This window comes from Varroa jacobsoni, unplaced genomic scaffold (genome assembly GCF_002532875.2).
Source record: "Varroa jacobsoni isolate VJ856 unplaced genomic scaffold, vjacob_1.0 scaffold_1346, whole genome shotgun sequence".
In the NCBI taxonomy this organism is placed as follows: Eukaryota; Metazoa; Arthropoda; class Arachnida; order Mesostigmata; family Varroidae; genus Varroa; species Varroa jacobsoni.
In genome coordinates, this window is record NW_019214248.1 from 78,441 (window position 1) to 86,668 (window position 8,228).

Genomic DNA, 8,228 nt, shown 5'->3' on the forward strand with positions numbered 1-8,228 from the left:
TGTATAACCGCGATATAAAGGATTATTAAGGTAGCATAAATAAGCCAAGAGGAAAAAGTGAACTATGAGGCTCTATAAATGATACAGGCTGTTGTAAACAAGGTTTGCCGGCTACTGTTCCATTTAATTATCTTTTTCCGAATCGATTTTTCTGCCACCAAACCGTGCTGCGGATGAAAGTTTGATTTTTTCGGCTAATATGTCTAACTGAACATTGTTTTTTTCTATAAGAATGCATACAACAAACATCTATACATTTGATGTTTATCCAGCATCCTTTCCGCAATGGATGCACCAGAGACCTAATCATTGTACTAAATTTTTCGTAGGACCGGATAATAGTCCCAGTCATTGCCGCGTATGGATCTTTTATTGACGTATTATTGGACTTTTCTTTTTAATGTTGTATGCCAGAGGGAAAAATACTGGCTATTCAACGGTACAGAAAAAACTTTCGTTTCGTGGTAAATACGGGGGTACATCATCGGCAGACGACAATCGCAGGGCTATTGACTTGTACCGCCGTCATAATCTGTCATACCGCTTTCGGACAGTCATCTCACAGATTGATAAATATCATAGTCTGACTTGAGCGCTCGCTGTCGTAACGAACAAGATTCTGGCATCTATATTGCTTTGGGGTGGTGATGATAGAGCATACACAATACAGAACTATTAAAAGCCAACTAACTTATACGTTAAATATTTGACTTTATAAACGTAAATATTTGAGTTTATAAAGTTAAATATTTAACTTTACAAAAGTTAAGAGCCGCAAAATTCTATTGGGCCGAAAATATAAAAGGATATTTTCTACGATGTAAACATACATGTGTGAATGAGTATTAAACCAATTGAAAATCCTATAGGTTTCTAATAAAACATGTCAACCTTTTTTTATGAGCAGGCTATCATAATAATCACTATTTTGTTATTTAAAAGTTGCCAAACTTCACTGGCTAGCCATTGTAGCTATGGTAATGGTCCTACATTACACAATTATGTCGTCGAATTGTAACGCATCGGAAATTACAGAAGAGAAATGACAAGCAAGTATAAAATGAATTTTGTACAAGCCCAAAAAAAATAAAACCTAACACGTCGACCATAACGATAATAACAGTAATGTAACAAAGAGTTGAAATGAAGCGATGAGACACTTTAGACAAAATAGATAGATTGTATGCATAAGTGTCCAATGATCTTCTGCTGCTCACATACAGCTTCCAGCAAGTTTCTCATGGTCCTACTGATCATGTCTCAGAGACGTTTCTGGTCATGAAAGTGTACCTTGTTATTGGTTCTGTTATCAGATAGCTCAGCCAGTGAAGCATATTGTATTGTGGGTATATCTCATGTAGCCCAGTTTTTATTTATTATATATATATATATATATATATATTACAGCTCGCAATACGCAATCATCTGCCAAAAAGGTCAGGACTTCGATAAAGTGAACAGCTTCGACAAGGTCCCTTGTCTAATATCTCTTGTTTAATGGTTATTATTGGCGGAGCCAATAATAACCATTAAAACACAACATCATTAGCGAAATTAGTTTTTTTTTTCAGTATCAATAAACTAATAAAGTGGTTCGCCTTATTATCCGCTGTTTGATTCACTCAACTCGGTTTAGATGAAAATTTGTTAAGAAGCACGCCGATCGTTTGTGCTGTGTATCTTTTTTCATTACGTCTTGTCATAAAAATTTAGAGTTTGTTATAAAAAACGAGACTATGTATACAATTGAGAATCAGTGATAAAAAAAGGCGAGTAAACATCTTTGTCCTTCCAGATTCAATACCCGCTCTGATGAATAGGTTAAAGGTCCGTCAGCTTCTTGTCACCGCGAAAATAACGAAAACATATTTTCTTTCAGAAACAGTATGTGAAATAATATAAACGGAACCGCTCTCAGGCGAGGCACTTACTGGATGTACCGTCAAAAGCTGTATTTCTTGTTCATATTCATTGTTTTCAGGCACACAAGGCCGAGGGGCGAAAACAACAGTGTGATCTTGTAATTCAGTGACGAACATGACACGGTCTTAACACACTTTAAGAATTCTGTTGGTTTGAGTTTATAAAGTCAACACCGATGTCATCAATTCGATATTGGGTCAGCGTTTCGTCCACATATTGTTAATGTCCACTAATCAGTAAATCTTATCATTGTCTCACCAAACAAGCTAGTGAATTTTCCTTTCAAGCTGTGAACTCGTTTCTATTGTGTTGTCTGGATTTCAACAAGGCTTTATGACATTGTATTTCATCCGACCTTTTCGTATGAACGCGTCTAGAACAGACAGGCATGTACTGCACGTAGAAGGAACTTTACTCGATATTTGTGTCAGCTCAACAAACGTCTATAGCGTGATATTTGCTAGTATCGCCTGTCTATTCTATGGGCTTTGTGAGCGAGTTGACCGTAAGATTATTCTAAAGCCGGTGAAGATGCGCATCAGTTTATGCTTCTTGCTTGCTTTTCATTTGGCCAGCCAAAGACAACAGGCCGTAGCGACTGTCTTCGCTACTATTTCAACGACAACAACAACGACGTCATGTTTCCAGAAATCTCTCTATTTAGGCACGGCGGCGGTGCGGAACGAAGTTGAATTGCCTGTCATGGGGTGACTTATTTCGGCCATTTAGCGGTGACGCTGGAACGGAGCTGAAGACGGACAGCCAAATAAACTGTTTTGTACGTCCAGCTGGCACCTGCCGTTTGCGGATAACCATGACGGTACGAAAGGCAACAGCAACAACGAACCAGATGGGAAAGATTGACTGCATACAGTTTACCAGAATAGCATACAATGCTATTCTGGTAAACTAATTAAACTACAAGATTGTAGAACAGTTGGACGGAGACATGTGAAACGAGACGACAAAGCGAATGCGCTACTCAACGATGCAAAAAAGAAAAGGTTAATTAGAGATATCGTTTGTTGATTGTTTTCTCCGTTCCTGTTGCCATGCTCCCTTTGCACTGAGTTTTTTCCCAAATTGAAACCCGCTAGTTAATTTACTTCCATCCATTGTTAAAAACGCCAATGTATAAACGTACTCAGCTGAACAGTTTTTATCAGAGATGAGTATTCCGTCCGCAGAAACGATTCTTCATTCTCTAAGCGATATTTTTACATTTGGTGCTTCGTAACATTAGTATCTGGCAAAAAAATAGATGTTATACCACTGGCCAATGAATCAGAATAGGCCATCTTGGTAAGAGTTGGTATCCTTGTCGTATGAATTTTAGGAGCTGTTATTATCGGCAAACCGATCCGTAAAGGTAATGATTTCATTACACTGTTGACACTTTTACATATAGGTATCTATGAGCAGATTGTCTAGAAATGCGAATTTTACAACAGTCACACGATAATGTTATGACGATAACCGAGATAAATGACCGTCGGCACCTGCAAGCCTTTTGTTTTCACCGAAACAGGCGGATCTTAACTGTTGAACGGGGACCTTACCCAGTAGCTTCAAAATCAAGAAAGGATATTGAACGAGTCACATGTCTTCGTTTTTATAAGTCACTTTTTTGCCTGCGTGCGCTTTTTGTATTATGAAACGACGGTTGGCCTCCAAGTAAATTAAAAAAAAAAACTGCTTGAAACAGAGCACCGCAGGAGCCACTTTCACTATTTTGTTAGTATATGATCAATTGACGCTCCGCTCACGCTGCTAATTTCAGTTCGCTATTAACTAGAGAAGTGAGCGACATCTGCAACTACGAACTTCATAAACTGTCTCTAGAAAAATCCTCGGTGAGGTTTACTTCTAGTATTATGCAACGTCATCATAATCTTATGATTCACCTTTGTTAAGAAAAAACTTAGAATTTGTCCGAAATCGTCATATGGCCTTGAGACAAACTTGCTAGTACTGTTGAATCTATCGGACAACTTTTCGTCGATATAATATTTGTTTAAGAATAAATTCGATAAGGAGTCACGAACCTACTTTTTGGACACGTACGGGTTGGTCGGCCGACACGAAAAGGATCATCATGCTTTCCAGTTTCGTGAAGAGTGACTGTAAATAAAATTTAGCTGAGCATGAGGCTATCGAGTCATATTTTATACATCATTAAATTACGGCAACACACACGAAGGAAATACTTATGTCAGCGCACGCTTCTTAGCGCCATCCTGCCGTGAGACGGCGTGACGCACGTCTGTTCGACTCGTGTCAATTAAACCATTCTATATCTGTTTTGACACGTAACAGAAGAAAAGCGTGCGAGCTATCTGGATTTCCCATTTGTCCTCCTGACCCATGTTTACATTTGCTTTGACCTATCGGCACCTCTGTAACATTTTGCCGGGCGAGAAGACAGCGCCTCCTAATCTGTTTGACAAGAGTGCTATTGTCTTGTGACGAAGGTCGGGCCTGCTGTAAACAACGCCGACAGTGTGACTCCAATATAATCATTGTAAAAGAACCAAGTTTAATACTTATCCTAAAGATACTCAGATCGAAGAGCAAAGGGCTGCCTTCGTTGTTCTGTAATAGTGTTTGGTTGAAGTGAAATGCGCTTTAACACCTGTCCGATGACAAACGACCGCGGCAATAACGATAGCAATTAACATGTTAAGTCGAGCATACATAAATGTACAGCAACAGAATAAAATTTAGAGTAAAAATAACTGTTGTTAAAATGACAGATGATAATGATGTAAATTAGATAATAATTTAAATTATATTATATTAAAAAAAAATTAAAAAGATAAAAATTGATATCTTAAGATGTAGTGACCTTCGAAAGGGGACAAGGTTAACAAGATCTCGCTCTGAGCTCAATCTAATAGATGAGTTTCTCATAGATGTAGTATAGTATAATATTCTTATAAATGAAATTGCTTAGTAAATCAACCGATGCAAGGTTATGACGACACAAGGTATGCTGGAAATTTTTTGCCGAGTTGTCTAACCTTGTAAGACTACAAGCACAACCTGTCCGGTTACCGAAAGTAGGCAATCTGTCTGCAGCGACCGACTGTTTTTGAGCTCCTGTTTCAGGACACGCGATCTTGGTAATGTATTAATTATGGCGACAATACGCAACAGTGAAGATACTTTATTTTTCTATGAACTACAGGATTCATTACCATGCAAGAGTTATCTGGACATCTATCGCATTTTTTCGCTGCCGTAAATACTATCCATACTTGGAGAAATAAATTTTCGCGCGATGCAGCTGACAAGAATACTGCAGCCGTCCAGACTGCTACTTATCATAGTTGGTAGGCCTCAAGCAAGTGCCAGCTGGACAACCTAAAAATTTTCTATAGAAATGTATTTTTCGAACATTTCAGCTGGCGAAATTTTCATGCAGTAGTAGCAATGCTAGACAATTTCTATAGGTATAGTGTTCACAGAGGGCATAAAGTAAATAGTTATATTTGGTGGCTCCAACAAAGAAGAATTATGGTAACTGTACCGGTGGGTGTGGACGCACCGTAAAATCGTACTGAGCAACGAGATCCGAAGTAGCTCTCTTCACAGACCAATATGTTGATGTGATCAAAGGTGGACAACGTCTCGAGACGATAATCCAATTGAGCAGAAGCCCGTTATTGCGCTTTGATGATGTTCTAAGATAGCGGCGCTCGATTGACGTGTTCTTGATCATAAATAACATTGTATAGTACTTCCTATGTAACCAATACTGTGGGTACACAAAGAGAGGCCACCGAATGACTACTTTTTCTACGACTACATCAATGTTACGTAACAAGTGCTCTCTTATCTTGCAATAATCTATCTGAGAATATTACGGCGACCATAACTAAACATTAACAAATATGAGACTTCTCCGCTCAGTTTACTAAGTTGCTTAAAATTCTTTATTACATGAATTTTCTTTATTGACAATATTATTGCTTAATTGCGAATGGAAATATTCGGAAGTGGTGAAAAGGGGCTACGATAAATTCATCTTATTAAGGGACATAAAATAATCGAATTCTATTTACAGCGGGCCAGGCCGGGTAAATGTTAGTTGACCTCTCAAACGAAATGGTTGCCGGTCCCTCTCATTACCCCATTAGAACAAAGACCGCAATACCGTTTTGCATATCAACCACCGACGACAGCAAACGATATCGGCGTCCGAATCCGCTTCTGTAGCTGCAGGTGTTGTTCATCTGTCTGTTATTCTGTCACTTTTGCTGAACTCGGTGCCGATTCGTTTGTGAGGGTATCCGTACCCGCAGGTTTGCCTCTACTAAACAAACGATCATAATTCTTAATCACACACACAGAGACATACCACAGAGGAAAAATAGCTCTTGTTACAGCTGCCATAAGAGAACGCCGGCAAAAGAGCCCGGTTTTCACTGAGATGTTCAAAGCCTGGCCGAATTTGACTCGATGAAATCCAGCGTCATAAGCCCCTGTGAAGCCTTGGATCGTTGCTGTGAAGGCTCCCGCGTGGGTGTATCTGGAAGCAGGCATCAGTTACAACATACGATACAACCACGATCCGACGTTGCCAAGTCACTGGCAATGAGCGGCTAGTTATTAACCAAACGCGAAAACTAGATGCCATGGTACCAATGGTGAAGTCAAGCAGAAGCAGTTCTCGTTTGTTCCATTGGTTCATATCATCATTAAAAGCCAGCGCTTTTCTCTCTCCGGTGCGATACCGGCGCGATCTGTACGCGCATTTGTTCATCCGTTATGTACGTATTGTATACTGTATCACAACGGTAACAAATGATCATCGAAGATCCGAGTGGAAATAAAGTCACCACTTTACTAAACAACATCCAGGCTACTTGGGAAAAAGAGATTGATACTGACGAATTAGTCCTTTGACCTTCATTTTTCGTTACAAACGGGCGAGAACAGCTGGAGCTATGATTGTTGTACGTCTCGGCCCATAAAATTCTATCTGGTCGTCACACTTTCGAACATAATTATTCAGAAATGACAAAATATCAAGGAGTAGTAGTATGGTATGAGACACCGGAACTGTCCACAAGTTGTAGACAATATAAGCACAGCCTTCGTAAGATTTCATGGCACATATTTATTGGCTGTTATATATAGTGTATACGCGGAAGACAGATCTGAAAGTATTTTGAGGATTGATCCGATTGAAGGGTGCAATAATGTGCCCAAAGGAAAACGAATGACCTTACATAAATTCAAGAAGTTTTTTATTTAATGCACGGCCCAAAAATAGGTTCTACTAGATGGGACCACCACCCACAGCACCGTGAACAACTTTAGCTATTTAAAATCAGTGCTCTTTACTGTTATCAGTTGCCATGAAGCATTTAGAAAACTGGACTATTATTTTCCAATATCTGCAATTAAACAAAAAATGAAAACTTGAAAACTCATACTTATCACAATGACACACTTTATTCAGAGATTTATTACAGTGGTGCGCATATGCATATGACAATTTGGCTAAAAAATATAGAATTTTTTTAGTAATTGTTTAAATAGTCCATTGCTCTCTTATTACTTTTTTAATCAATTCAATGCTCATGAAAAATGACAGCGAGGTTTCCAGCCTTAGCTGGTCCACCTTTTTCAATACACACACATATTTATTATAAACCGTACGATTTATCGTATATACTTCATAATGTTAATTCATTGCATATAAAAGTGACTGTAAATTTTATTTATTTTATGCTATTTAAATTTTATAGTAAGTTCACAGGGAGAAGGTATGTTTTAGTCTTAATCTATAACAAACATCGAATGCATCGAATGCGATAGTATATATTTTAATTGCTATTTTAATCTTCAATGCGTATGCATACTTGTGATTTACGCACTTATTGTAAAATAATAGATTTTTAGAATTAAAAGCCATCGAACAAAAAACACGGCGCACCGTCTGTAGTTTTTATTACCACTTGTTTATACATAAAATAAAAAATTGGATCAAAATGCACAAATTTTAGAGGAAATTTTATCCGTTTGTCTTCAACTTTGCACGCCAAAGTCAATTCCTCCCCCAGAAAATTTGGAATCGACCGGTTGAAAGTTAGGACATTTTGTTGACTTACACATTGAGCTCGCATATGGAAATGCCCCGGGGTTCAAACACAACTACGAATAAAAAAACTCAATTTCGTAGGATCGCTGCTTTCAGATCGACTAAGGAAAACTGTAGTTTGTTCACAGAGGAAGACCATAAATCAGTTAAATTGACCAGCATGCATATACCAGTTCTCGGTTTCCAGAGTAACAAA

At 38.3% G+C, this 8,228-nt stretch overlaps 1 protein-coding gene across 1 annotated transcript in view; it reads left to right on the forward strand.

Annotated features, from left to right (window-relative positions):
* Positions 1-1,605, forward strand: part of Exo84 (exocyst complex component Exo84) — a gene marked incomplete in the record, with an annotated part of 9,194 nt that extends 7,589 nt beyond the window's left edge. The window contains 1 exon segment of the mRNA XM_022848351.2: positions 1-1,605.
* Positions 1,606-8,228: the final 6,623 nt, after the last annotated feature.